The sequence below is a fragment of the Fukomys damarensis genome, unplaced genomic scaffold (genome assembly GCF_012274545.1).
Source record: "Fukomys damarensis isolate Sample0158 unplaced genomic scaffold, DMR_v1.0_HiC HiC_scaffold_17, whole genome shotgun sequence".
Classification (NCBI taxonomy): Eukaryota; Metazoa; Chordata; class Mammalia; order Rodentia; family Bathyergidae; genus Fukomys; species Fukomys damarensis.
In genome coordinates, this window is record NW_022900929.1 from 77140006 (window position 1) to 77154675 (window position 14670).

Consider the following 14670-nt stretch of genomic DNA (forward strand, 5'->3'; position numbering starts at 1 on the left):
TGGGGAAATTTCTAGCATGGCAATAAATCCCCAGGGCAACTGTGTGCTCTAATGGCTCCATTGTAGGAAGGTCTCTGGGTCAGTCCTCGGCTGTTGCAGGCTCACACTGTCCACTGAGCTAGAGATGGTAGTGGACATCTCCCACTGCCGGCCCGACAACAAGATCCCAGGTTGAGTCCTGTTGGGTGGACTTGGCTCAACCTAAGCCACATTTCCGTGGTGTAAAGGGAAGATTTTGTCGACTAACAAAATAGCTATCGGTTATTGTCATGTTTTCTTTACTAATCACCACAATATTATTTATCCTATATTCCCTAATCTGTTTACTAGTAATAATGGCTAGCCTAGAAGTTTTCATGCATTCACTTAGTTCATCCTTATAACAACTTCCGGCAGTGGGCATTGCCATCATTGTATCTTCCAGGGAAGGGAAGCAGAAGCAAAGGAAGTCACTCTCACAGTCACGCACGCACCGAGTAGGTGGTCGTCGGGGTTTGCAGAGACAGCATGGTTCTAGGGTCCACGCCCCTTAACCAGTCCGCAGAATCGCAGCACCATGAAGTATCACCGTGCTGTCAAATGTGAATGTCAGGTATCTTGGCCCTTTGGGTCTGGACTGTTCCTTACAGCAAACATCTGTGCTGAATGGCCAGTGTGGCCTTGGCTCTGAAGTCCAGGCTGCGGGTGGGCCCTGGTGCGTGGGAAGTGTGCACATGTGCCCCAGCGGTGAGCATCCCGAGACCTACGCCGAGCACTTCCCAACTGGTAAAGCACGCCTACCGAGCAGCCTCGTCTCCCATTCCTCCAACATTGGCAGAAAAGTGGACAGTAAAATAGAAGGGTCTTCTGAGTGACAGTGGCATATGTCACTTGTAGGACCCATTTAACTGATGGAGGTCCATGCGGTCCCTACATTTTTGTTGGTCCAGTGACAATGACCCCCACCTGTCCCCAATTAGTGGTATTTCCAACCAGTGGGTTGGTTCAGCTGTCAAGCTCCAGGCCAGGGACTGCAGAGTCCTCTGCCTATTTGTCCCCAAGGTGAAGCAGCCCTTGTGAGCTCTTGGGTTTTATGCAAAGAATGGGCTGTTGCCTCGCAAACACACGACAAAGCCAGGGTGGAAGGTCTGGGATGAGCAGGAAAGATTGTAGCCCCGCTAGACTCCTGGAACCCCTCCGTCCTTCTTTTGGTGCTGCTTTCTAGAGCCCTTGATGTCCTAGGGAGCGGCTCTTTGGACTGTCTCCATCCTCCACCAAAAGCACAGGGTTCTGGACCCGACCTGCGTGGTGCACCTTTCTCCCTGGACAGCAGCTGTGCCCGCGTGACCAAGACCATTCGAGTACTACAGGAAAACAACAGAACTGTCTGACTAGAGTGACTGCCTTCCATCTCCCAAGGCACAACAGTGGCCAGCAGCTTTTCTTGGTAAGACACACACTCGAGTTACGCTTCCATGGAGGTCCTGCGGAGAAATGCAGTAAGTTCTGAGCCTGTGGGGACCCTGCACTGACTTTCCTTCTACCCCAGGCCCCACAAAAACACACACCAGTTAGAGAAGTGGAGGGGACCCCAGGAGAGCTGCTCTCCCAGGAAAGGAGAAGCCTGCTGGGCTGGGGCAGAAGGGACCAGCATAGTGACCAGAGTGTCTGTGTCTGCTGAGCCCTGGGCTTGAGACCAGAAAAAGATACCATCTTTTCAACTCTCGCTGGCCCTGGTCTTCCTTCAGTAAATTGGGCAGTGTTCGGCATTTACGTCACTTTAACAAGCAAATTCAGCTTGAGCTAAATGAAAATTTGAGGCAACAACATGGAGGAAGCTGAAGAGTTACTGATTATTTTGCTGCCGATGCCTCAGGATTTCCACACTCTTAGGTATGCATTCTCTAGGCCCAACTTTCACTGGGAATTTTCTTTTGTCAGCTGGACGCACATAGGTAACTTACATACCAGGCAGTGTCCTCTCAACAATAAGAAGGCAGTAGGAAATGCCACAGCCTCTTGGGTGCCCAGCGCCGTCTCTTGTCCCCTCTTTCCTCCTCTTTGCCTTCCCCACTTCCTGTCTATGAGTAAACAAGCTGCTGAAGATTAAGACTCCTTGGCTGAAGCAGTTCTCCTTGGGAACGAGGGGCAATTAAGACTGGGGAGGGAAGGGAGAAGAAGGGTTAGAAAGAGGTAAGCAGGAACAGGTGTTGATGGGTCTCCTACAAATCTGAGACTTTCCAATTAAAAACTGGCAGCTGTGCCCCGCAGCTGGCACCCTGTGGGAAAGGAAAGGGAACAGCGATGCTCAACAACTAGGCCACGCACACCGAGAGGTCTGACTGGAGATTTTATTTAGGGGAGCGAAGGGGCAGAGGAGGCAGGAGGGGGGGGATGGGGAGGTTAAGGACTATTTATGGCTTTATTGGAAAGGGCCTCCCATAGGGGCTGGGTAGACTATCCTTAACCTATCGCAAGGCATGTTGTCTTTTAAAATTCACGCCTTGCTGGAGCTCTAGACTAGGGGTTTGGCATGGTTTTGGGGGACAAAGAAACTTAAGACAGGTTTCAGGGGTAGAAGAACCCAGAGGTCTGATTTAAAAATGGCGGTGTTGCAAAGTACCTTAACATGATCAATTCCCTAACAGGAAAGGCAGGACTGGGAGGGAGAGTAGGATGGGGAGCCTGGAGGCAATCACACCCCACTGAGCCCCAGTCCTTTCCCAGGATAGATGTTGTCTGAGAGCATCATGCTCTGGTCCTAGTAAATTTCCACAGGCACAGAGCTGGCCGGGTCACCTCAAGAGGTCTTCCTGCAGGTCAAGAAACAGGCAAGTTCCCATTGAAGTAGGTTTGTGCGGTCAGCACAGTGTCCCAGTTCCCATCATGGCGAAGTTATCTGCTGACTCATCCTGAAATTGGAGCATTTTCAGTTTTCCATTGCCCACAATTCTGTCTCTCCAGAACATTAAAAAAGAAAAAATTGTGTGTGACACACATGAGCTATTTTCCTGTTTTATATTCTAGGAAGAAATGTTACTTGTTGCTGATTCCAATACATGGGGACAGTGGGAGGGTTTTTTTTGAAAACTTCTAAAATCAGAGTATAAAAAAACACAAGCTATGGGCAATTAGCGGCCTCATTTTTAAAGAAAAGTCGTTGAGAATTACATGTTGTATTCCAGCCTTTCTAACTTCGAGCAATACTTTGTTTTACAGTACACTTAAGTTCTGGGTTTTTTGGTCACTCTTTTAAAGCGTTTTTTATTCGTCTGTCTAGAGAAATGAACTTAAAAAAAAAGATTGTTTATTCAGGGGGAAGGACAGGGCCTCCCCAAAAGTCTTCAGTTATGTTTTGCAATTTTGAGTTTTATTTGTACGTTTGTAGCGCAGAAGGTGAGCAGGGAGCGAGGACTGTGTGTCTCAATTCCTTTTGCATCCCTTCCCCTCCTTTCTCTCCTCCCTCCATCCCTTGGTCCCCTTGCCTTTGCAGAAGGCCTCTCTCCCTGATAAGCACACTCTCTCTCTCTGTCTTGGGTCTTGCCCTGGGCTGAACCTCAGGCTACAAGGCCTCTCCTCCGACACCTGGGGCCGGGCCCATTTCTGGAGGGTGCAGATTCATTTGCAAACATGGGCAGGACAGCAAGCCTGGATGCATGCCAGGTCACCTGTCCATTCATCCAGCCTCTCACTCCCCCCCCTGATGCCGTTCCTGCAGCCCCTTGGTGCCAGATAGGCTATGCTGACACGGAGAACTGAGGTCATCAAGCAGCATGGTCTCTGCCCTTGGGGTGGGTACTGGCGGCCGAAGTGGTCAAGCAGCTGTGGAGAGGGCAACGGAGGAGATGCGGGAACCCTAGGCGCTCTGCCATGCCTCGGTGGGACCATCTGCTCTTACTCCCATGCCTCTGTCCCGTCACCCCAAGGAGGCTGGGGCTGCAGTCAGGGGCCACAGCTTCTTAAAATAATGACTCTGAAAGGGGCAAGAAGCGCCACAGAGGAGAAAGGACTGGTCCAGCCAGATGTTCTCAATAGGGAACTAGTTTAGCACAATGAATTGTGCACTGTTTGGGTATATGCACCTTAAAATGAACTTGTTTTCATTGGTAGATGAATAAGTTTTTATTATTAACATCAGAGAGTTTATTATTCTTCCATCTGAAATGTTTTGATGAGTCCGTGTTTGCAGCACCTAATCATAGCATTTATCATGCGGAGTTCGTGCAGGTGCATAGCCCAGCTTTGTACTTTTTAACTCCCCTCCCCGCTGCAGAAAATCTCACCCTCCAATGTTAAGTGAGAAAATCCAAAGACGTGGTGTAACCTCAAATATGCCATATATATAATATGTGCATTTGCCAAGTGAGTGCACGAAACGGTATCAGAGTGTCTTCCATTCTATTTGCTAGTAAATATTTGACAAATAGGCTGATAAAACATATTTTGAATGAATATGTGCAGAGCAAACATCTCTGTGACTGCAGTCAGATGTAGGAGTAGAGCACCTGGACATCCACGGAGCTTGTGCCTCCGGTTCCTTCCCCTCCTCTCCCCTACATCATACGTAGCACAGTTTCTCCCTCTCTCTCTCTCTCTCTCTCTCACACACACACACACACACACCCCTCAAGAAAACATTATCCTGATTTGGGGATCCTTCTGCACAGTTCTCACAGCTAGCAGGAGTCGCACATACTCCTTAGCAGGGTGAATTCCTGGGGGCTCCTGAGGATCAGGTTAATGTCTGGCTGAGTGAGGAGCGCCGCACCCATCTCTCGTGAGAAAACTCCGAGGCCTATTAGGGCTGGGATAATGCATCCTCTAGGGTGTGTAGACATCGACCTTAGACAGATAAACTGTTCCTCTCAAAAATCTCTGAAGTCCTGAGTCCATTCGCCTCAGCCCCGAAAGCATACAATCCAAAAACTAACCTGTGGCCAATAACAATGTGCCAAATAGCCCATCCACCCTGGCTCCACCCCCGCTTTACCCTTATCCAATAGAGATCCAATAGCGCCACACTGGCTCCGCCCCCACCTTACCCTATATAAGCCTGTGCGTTCGCGGACTGAAGTGGAAGCCTTCCAGAAACCTTCCTGGGGTTGTCAGGTTATTCTGCTCCTCACCCTCCCAGTCTGGGCCCCCTGAACCCTTCTTTGAGAGTGGGCTCCTGTACGGAAACAATTGGCACCGGAACAGGGGACTCGCGTATACTGGGTAAAGATTGAAGTTTCAGGTAAGGATCCCCATTATGGGTAATGTCATGAGTCAAGAATGGCTGGTACAGGCCTCCTTAGTGAAGGGTCCTCGTGCCGTAAAGTTGTCTGAGACTTTTCCAGCCCAAACTCAGGTGAGTGTAAGGCTCCCTGAGTGCTCTAAAGATGGCGGACAAAAGCCTCTTTAAAAAGATGGCATGGGTGGGCTTTCTCTTCCGCTTTCTTCTTCCGCCCTGCAAAGAAGTGTCAGCCCCCACCCCCTTGTCTCTCACTTCCTGTTAAAGCCCCTCCTCACTGGAATAATGGTCGTCCGGAAGAGTCTACCTTTTCCGGTCCAAGATGGCTGCCTCCACTTTGTGCGCTGCCATCTTATCGGATGAGGAGAAAATCCTTTGATCAGGCCTTAGCATGGCTTTAGGGTCCTGGGCCTTCAGGCTGCCCAGCCTCCGCCTCCAAAGCCTGGTCCGGTGCAGCTGAGAGCTCCGGAAAAATTTCAGAGCAAAAGACCTACAACTTTGGGGTGCCAGGGCCTGCTGAGCCAGGAGGGGAGCCTGGTGGGCGGCCTAGTCCAACAGCTACGCGGTGGCCAAATGTCCTTTTGTCTTCCCTGGCCTCCGCTGTCCCGCCTCCCAGCGCGGATCCCTGTGGCCCCGGCTGCTCGTGGCCCTGCTCCCCAGGGGTGTTAGGGCCCAGCGGGCCAAGAAGGCTATGAGCTCGGGTCGAGGCCAGTGGGATGGTGGCTGTGTGGTCCCCAGCGTGCGTGCGGCCTTTGGGGCTGGCTGCCCTCTGGCCTGTGGCTACTGGCGCTGAGCATCACTGAGGGCTGCTGCGCGCCCAGGAACAGCCTTCTATCTAAAAGAGATTGCTTGTCGACCTTTTGGCTAAGATCAAGTGTAAAACAAAGCCAGAGAAACTGCAACTGTGTTTTACCAGACATCAAGAGATTTTACAAGAAAAGTCACGTTACAAATTTTAACTGTTTGATAAGTGTATCCTTGTTTCAACTTGAATTAAGTTTAATTGGTGTGCTTAAAACACTTGTGCATTGCAAATTCTTGCATTGTGCTTATAGGGTTAACTTGCTCTTTTCTTATACTTTGTTGATAAAAACACTCAAGGTTAATACTGTTCTGTAGGCAACCAAATTTTAAGATGTAACAATCTGAGAACAAAAAAAAGACACTTTAAGATTTTAACAGCTGAAGTTTGTTATAGAAGGTTAATAGTAAATGAGACAAAAATATTAGGAAAGCTATAAGTAAGAGTTACACTTTTGACATGAAGTTTTTATTTGCTTGTCGTATCAGAAAGAGGTTTAAAAAAATGATATACAAGGCCAGAAGACCTAAGTGTGTAAAAAAGGTGTGAAAAAATGATTTAACAACAAAATATATATGTGTGTTTGCTTGTTGGTTTCAAGTTTGTTATAGAAGGTTTACATTTACAGTCATAAAGTGCTTTCATTCCTTTTGATTCTAATGCTACAAGAGACATCTATTAATTGACCTACAAAAGTTTTGACTTGTAACTAAGAGATTTTATAAAAGTCATAACTAAAATAGATTTTATAATTCAATTGGCCAAATACATTGAGTGCACTCCAGTTTCATAAATTGTCTTATATGTTTGTCTTGTGTCTGTTGAGTTGTTTGAAAAGTGTCCAAATTTTAGCTATTACAAACTGTGCCACTATAAACATAGGTGCTCATATATCACTGTGATATGATTCCTTTAATTCTTTTGGAAAGATACCCAGCAGAGGGATGGCTGGGTCAAATGGAACCTCTAGTCCTAGCTCTTTGAGGTATCTCCATATTGATTTCCATAGTGGTTGCACCAGTCTGCACTCCCACCAAAAATGGACAAGGGTTCCTTTCTCCCCACAAGCGCGCCAACATTTATTGTTGTTTGATTTCTTGATAGCAGCCATTCTTTGTGGGGTGAGGTGGAATCTCAGTGTTGTTTTCATCTGCATCTCTTGAATGACCAGCGATGTAGTACATTTTTTCATATATTTACTTGCTGCTTTTACTTCTTTGTCTGAGAAATGTCTGTTCATTTCAGATGCCCATTTTTGAATCGGGTCCTTATATTGGGGGGAGCTGATTGCTTTTGAGTTCTTTATATATTCTAGATAATAGTCCTTTGAGGAGAAGCTGGTAAAAATTTTTTCCCACATTGTAGGTTGTCTCTTAGTTCTGTTGATGGTTTCTTTTGCAGTGCTGAAGCTTTTTAATAAGATGAGATCCCAGGTGTTGATTCTTTCTGCTAGTTCCTGTGCTACTGAGGATTTGTTCATAAAGTCTTTTCCTATGCCAATGTCTTTCAGAGTTCTGCCTAACTTATCTTCCAGCAAGTTTAGTGTTTCTGTTTTAATATTTAGATCTTTAATCCACTTGGATTTTAATTTAGTGCATGGTGAAAGATAAGGGTCTAGTTTTAATCTTTAACAGCCCATTTTCCCATCAGTTGGAAACTGGATAAAGAAGATGTGGTTTTTCTATAAAATGGAATACTACTCAGCCATAAAGAATGAGAAATTAGATTCATTGTTAGGAAAATGGATACATATTGAGGATATACTCCTTAGTGAAATAAGTAAGTCACACATGTGTAAATATAGAATAGTTTCTCTGGTGTGAACAAACTATAATAGTACATAAGATCTTAATGAGATAATTGACAATGTGAAATAAGAAAAGGGCTAAAGGTGTAGGGAAAGTGGGAAGTGTAAGGGAAAGCTAATAAGGGAAAGAAAAAAACAAAATGAAAAAATGGAAATAAAATGTTTGTAAATGGGAAGGGGAGGAGGGGGTGAAGGGAGGGCAGGGACAAGGGGAAAAAATGAGAACCAAGACCTGTCATGTAAAGGTACAAGATCCCAATGATGAATGTAACTGTACTGTATACCTAAAATGTACCAATAAACTCAATGAGAAAAAAAGTGTCCAATTATACTTTTTATTGAAATGTTATCAAGGATACAAATAATTTGTTAATTTCTACAATCAGGTTTTATAAGTTAAAATTTTGTCAAGATAATTAAATATAAACTTAGGTTCGGGTATACTCCTGTTGGTGAATAAAAAAGCAGCTGCTCAGAAAAATTTATTCTGGTCTTTTTTCACTAATGGGAGCCCCAGTAATTTTCATAACCTTATGAAAAGATAAGCCTCATCAAATATGTTGTCATAAAATGTTTACATTGGTTATCATCAAGAGGTAGCATCCTAAATATGTTATTGTGATGTTTATAATGGCCATTTTCAAAATATGCTGTGTTTTATGGGAAAACAGTTAAAAGGTTTTATTGAAAAAATGCTTTTGATATCAAACTAAATGGCATAAAGTTTCATACATATGATTATTGTTAATTTTCTGATGTACTAAATGAATAAAAACTTCACAGGGTATTAAACTATTAATGCTGCTTCAAGAGGCAAGATACAAAGTTTCATAGAAAAGGCTGAAATTTGTGTGCAGCAAGTCAGATACTTAGGATTCCAAGTTTCCAAAGGAATACGCTGCTTGGGAGATAAAAGGACGAATGCAGCTGAGAGAATTTTGTGGGGGCAACAGGTTTTTAAAGGATCTGGATTCCAGGATTCACAGAAATGGCTAAAACTAACTTTCTTTGCTACCCCTGCATTGGGGATTCCACATGTGACCCAGCCTTTTACTTTGCACATGACTGAAATAAATCATACTGCTCTAGGGGTGCTTACTCAAAGAGAAGGCCCATAAAATCAGCCAGTAACGTATTTATCTAAAAATGTGGATCCAGTTGCAAAGGGACGGGCCCCCTTGTTTAAGAGCTCTGGAGGCTGGAGATCACATTACTCCCTCTGGCAAGTCTAGTCTCAGTTATATGAAAATTGTTCAGTGGCCAGATGAGGCCTATGTAGATCTCATTGCCCACCTGGAGATCACCATTGAACAGAGTGTTGTAGGCGAGGAGGCATGACAACGATAAAAATAATAATAGTAATAATAATAATTTAAAACAGCATGGGCTTCAAATTACACCAGAAAAAATTCAAACTAATGACCCTTACTCCTATTTAAGATTCAGGTTACAGGAGACCAAAATTCAACCTTCAAAGAAAATCTTTGCAAACTCTAAATGACTTTCAAAAATTATTAGGAGATATCGATTGGATTCGTCCCATATTAGGCATCACTAATTATCGGTTGCTTGACCTATTTTCTACATTATCAGAACCCTCTCCTTTAGATAGCCCATGAAACCTCTCTCAAAAGGCTTTAGAGGAACTCCAACTTGTTGAAAGTGCTTTGCAATCTCTATTCACTTTTCGTATTTGTGATGATTTGTTTTTTTCTTGTTATCAACACTCCTGCCAGCCCCACAGGACTTCTTTATCAAGCAAACTCTCCTGTTGAATGAATTTATCTTCCTGTTCAACCTCCCCACAAAGTCATGCCATATTTTGAACTCATTGCTTCTCTCATTGTTTCAGCACTAACTTGGGTAATACAGTTAAAAGGTGTTGATCCTGATGCTATCCACCTGCCTCTCACTTCGTGCCAGTTTCAGACTTTGCAGCAGTTTTCTCCAGATTTTCAGGTTGCTTTGGCCGATTTTTATGGACAAATTTTATTTCATTTACCTCGTAATCCCTTGTTAGCCTTCTTGTCCCAACGTGACTAGATTATTTCTATTTCTTCATCATTCCTTTAGCAGAAACTGATGCTACTAAATTAAATAAAATACCAATTTTCAGAGACCAACAGCTCTTCACACACTCTACTCCGTATTCATCTACTAGACAAAATGAATTATTTGCTGTCACATGCGAAATTACAGGAGTGGAGTGACTGGGTCCCCGTGAAAGTCCTCGCTCTGGGACCAGGACACGCCTACATTTCTGCTGATTCTGAACATGTCTGGATCCCAACGTGGCGGCTCTGGCCGGCACCCTGCTCTCAAGTGAACACCTCCGCCACCTTAATCAGGCTTCCCCCCAGGAATGGAAGTTGTAACTCCAGCGGAACATGACATCACTCATCGTGTGGCTGCCCTTGCCATCGGGCCCAAAGCGAAGGAGAAAGACGGGTTTTAACCCACCATCGTGGGGCCAAGTTAAGAGCCTCACTCAAAAGATGGAACAAATCATGGCCACTCCTGGAAAGGCTCATACGCCAGAGCACCTGTTTCTCTCTGTGCCTGCTGTTCTTACCTACACTTCCCAGTAAGAAAGGTTTTGAAATTTCCACCCTTATCGCTGTCATCGTTTCCGTGGTGGCGGCTATTTCCACCACAACAATGCCAACAGTCACCTCACAAAATTAAGTGGCGACAGCAGCAATCATCAGCCAGCAAACACCACCACCCAAGCCTTCAAAAAGACTGCCCTGCTAGTTCAAGATGTCTGCACAGCTGTCCTCAATTTACAAATCCAATTAAACTTGGTTTGGGAGGAATTGATACCTAGGCGTTAGATGTTATAACTTTAATGTGTGGGATACCATTTGGTCAAAAATTCAGGCTGACTGGAATAATTTCAGTAGTTGGATATGTGGATTGATACTGGATCCCCATATATATATATTAACCTTTGACATATTGTTCTTTATTTTAAAGATCAGACGCGCCAATAACAAAATCATAAAAACGTGGTCCTTTTGGCTGAGGCTCTGGAGTCAAAGACAAAAGAGGGAACTGAGGACCAGGTTAATGTCAGGCTGAGTGAGGAGCGTCGCACCCATCCCTCGTCAGAAAACTCTGAGGCCTGTTAGGGCTGGAATAATCCACCCCCTTGGGTGTGTAGAGATCTAACTTTAGACAGATAAACTTCCTCTCAAAAACCTCTAAAGTCCCGACTCTATTCGCCTCAGCCCCTAAAGCATACAATGCTAAAACTAACATGTGTCCAATAAGGATGGGCCAAATATCCCGACTCCACCCTGGCTCCACCCCCGCCTTAACCCTATCCAATGGCGATCCAATAGCTCCACCCTGGCTCCGCCCCCACCTAACCCTATATAAGCCTGTGCATTCACTGACTAAAGGGGAAGCTTTCCGGAAATCTCCCTGGAGTCTGCGTTTTGATTCCTCGCCTTGCCGTCCCAGTCCGCCCCTTTCTGGAGCGGGCTCGCGGAAGGAAACAACAGTGGCTCCTGTTAAAGACTCACACTGTCCTTGCCCTTATTCTCACGCCGTGTCTATGGTGCTCCCCTTCACCCTTGTGTGCACCTGGGGCTGGTTCGTATCGTGGCCTCGGGCTCTCGCGGAATGAACACAGCACAGTTCACTTCCCGTCCGCTAGGTCCCTGTTGTTTTATTTATTGATTGTTTGCTTGCACTGGGGTTGAATCTAGGGCCTTGTCACTGAGCTATATCCCCAGATCTTTTTTAAAAAAATTTTGTTTTGACACAGCGTCTCCCTAAGTCGTGAAGTTGCCCTCAAACTGGGGATCCTCCTGCCTCAGACTCCCAGAGTGCTAGGATTATAGGTGAGCACCGCCACACCTGCTGTTTGTGTTTTTGTGGTGCTTTTTTTTTTTGGTACCGGCGATCGAACTCGGGTCCTTGTGCTTGTGAGGCAGGCACCCGAACCACTGAGCCAAATCCCCGGCCCCATCCTGCTGTTTGCGTGTTTGTGTTTGCTCCAGGTTTTAACTATGTCCAGGAAACAGGAGGCACTTCTCTGAGACTGGAGCATTGGAAAAGAGAGTTTGGGGTTCTTGCTGTCCTGGTCCCCTGTGGCCTCACATCTGGCAGTAGCTGTGAGCATCTTCTTGGGCTCTGGGTTCCTCTTTCCTCCTGTTGTCTCTTTAGGTTCCTCCCGGCAGGGTTCCCACTGCGAGGCCCCAGCGCGTTGCCATCCCGCGGCTTTTTACACCTCTGCAGAGAGCCTCTTTATTCATGTCCTTGGCCCCCACTACCAGCACGAGCAGGCCATCGCTCTCCCCACCCCCACTTTAAAACACACAGTGTGCTGCTGCTCGCTTGAGCGTCCCTCTCAGGGTCCCTGTCCCTGAGGGAGACCCCTCAGCCTTAGCGGGCCAGCTTACCTCTCCCGCCGGACCTCCCCAGCACTAATCTACTTTCCATCTGCAGATGCTCCTCTTCTGGACTTTTCCCAGCAAAGGAGTCCTACACCGTGCCATTCTTCAAGACTGGCTTATTTCACTGAGCACAGGGTTTTTTTGTTGTCGGTGGTGGTTTTTTTTGGGTTCATACATTGGATATTGTAGCCTGTATCATCGCATTATCTTTTATCGCAAAAATACTCCATGGTATAGTAAGCTCTTTTTATCTATCCATCCATCAGCTGACAGCACTGGGTTGTTTCCACATTTTAGCTATTACTCAATGGTAATACTTGCTATATGAATAATCATGTGCACAGTTTTGTGAAGTTGTCATTTCTTATGAGTGTCCTTACTTTATTGATTCATAAACCCTCTTTACACATTCAGGTCACAAGTCCTTTTTTTTTAGGTACTGGGGATCAAACTCGGGACCTTGCACTTGTGAGGCAGGCAGCGGCACCACTGAGCTAAATCTCCGGCCCCCTAGGTCATAAGTCCTTTGTCACTCATGCATAGCAAATACCTCCTCTGGCTGTTTTTCTTTTTGTCCTCTTTCTGCTATCGTTTGATGAACAAATTCCTAAGTCTAAAATAGGCCTATCCGTCTTTTCCTATATTGTTGGTGCTTTTGGTGCCTAATGCAAGAAATCTTCCCTATCCAAGTGCGTGGAAACATTCTGTATATTCTCTGCAGTTTGTATGGGTTAGATCTGCCTATAATTTCTACCCCGATTTGTGTGTGTGTGTGTGTGTGTGTGTGTGTGTGTGTGTGTGTGTGTTACCGGGGATCAAACTCAGGACCTTGTACTTGCGAGGCAGACAGCGGAACCACTGAGCCAAATCCCCAGCCCTCTACCCTGATTTTTAATGATGATATTGGCCTGTGCCAAGTAGTACTTCACGCCGGATGATTCTGTTGGTGCCCAGATCCTGTGACCTCCCCTGTCCTCCAACTTTGCTTCTCATCCAGGTGGCCAGCTACTCCCATGGCATTCTTCTCTCTCTCCCAGGGGATCTGGGTAGGCAGCAGTGCTGGCTGTGCTTCTGAAGTCACACTGCCCAGGCACAAATCCCAGTCCTGTTATTTATTAGCTGAGTACTCTTGAAGAAGTCATTTTACCTCTCAGTCTGTGACAGCATTTCCTAGGGTGTGAAATGACAGTTTGGGTCTTAAATGACTCATGTTCATGTCTTCTTAGTGTTTGGCACACGGTAAATTCTCAGTGAATGTTAGCTCTAGCATCCATCCACAGTCATGAAAGAGAGCATGCATGTGCTCGGTCACAAGTCGTAGCAAGATGTTCACTCTGAAAAGCTCAAAAGCCAACAGATGTCATAAGAAGAAAGCATTGTTCTCTCCACTACTGCTTTATGCCATCATGATGGATCTCTTCTGGTTTGCCTCAAACCCAGAGCCTTCAAAGTCTTCTTTGGGAGCGAGCGGGGCAGAGCAGAGGTGTGTGGACACTGAGGGAAGCTGTTGTGTTCTGTGTTGGGTAAACATGGTGCCTTTGTTGTGTTCCGGACACAGCATGCGGGAAAGCAAAGCTGAGGTGCTAGTGAAGCCTCGGGAGTTCATGGGTGCCGTGGGGAGACCTTGGCATGTTCACAGGCCACTGGGGTGAGGGAGGGGCACTGATGGGCTTCAGGCCCGGTGCACCGGATCGAAGTTAAGAACCCCATCTGAGTTCCTTGAGAAGAAAAGCCCAGAATGCTCGTGGGTGCTGTCGCCCCTCGTTACTTGCTGCTAAGCAAGGAGCTGTGAACTCTGCTCCTCTCTTCCCTGCTGGGCTCTGTCTTGGCAGGGCTCCTTCTGGAGGGGCCCAAAGGGCAGCATAGGATCCCGTGTTTGTTTTGGCTTGGGGTCTCACCACTTCCTATTAACATTCCTCCAGCTTTCACCCAGAGTATGGGTCTCTCTCCACACCACCTGCTCCTCCTCCTCTGTGCCTGTAGCCTCAGAGCTCTGATTTCTCCCTCAGTTGCTTGGCTCTTGATTAGGACTCAAATCTAGCTTCTGTTCACATTTTCCATCTGAATTTCTGGTTTGGAGCAGACAGCATTCACTGTGGTGGACCTACTTGGGACAGAAGGGGCAGTTGAGGTTAGTACTGGAAAATCAAGTTCATCCACCTGAAGGACTTTCAAGTGAGACCCAAAAGAGCCCTTCTTCTCCTGGGTTTCTGTCCACCATGCAACAGCCCCACTTAGAGGCAATTATGGCTAAAGGAGCTAACACTGAACTCGAGGCTGGAAAACTATCTAGGCGTGGACAGAGGTTTATGGCTGACTACTTGCCTTTGGGTTCTCTCACGTTCACCCTTCTGGGTCCTCTCAATCCACAGTCCTCTTAATCCTAGTGAGAGCCAGGCCAGGCCACAGTCCCAGGCCAACTCCTGTACTTAACCAGTGCACTCCA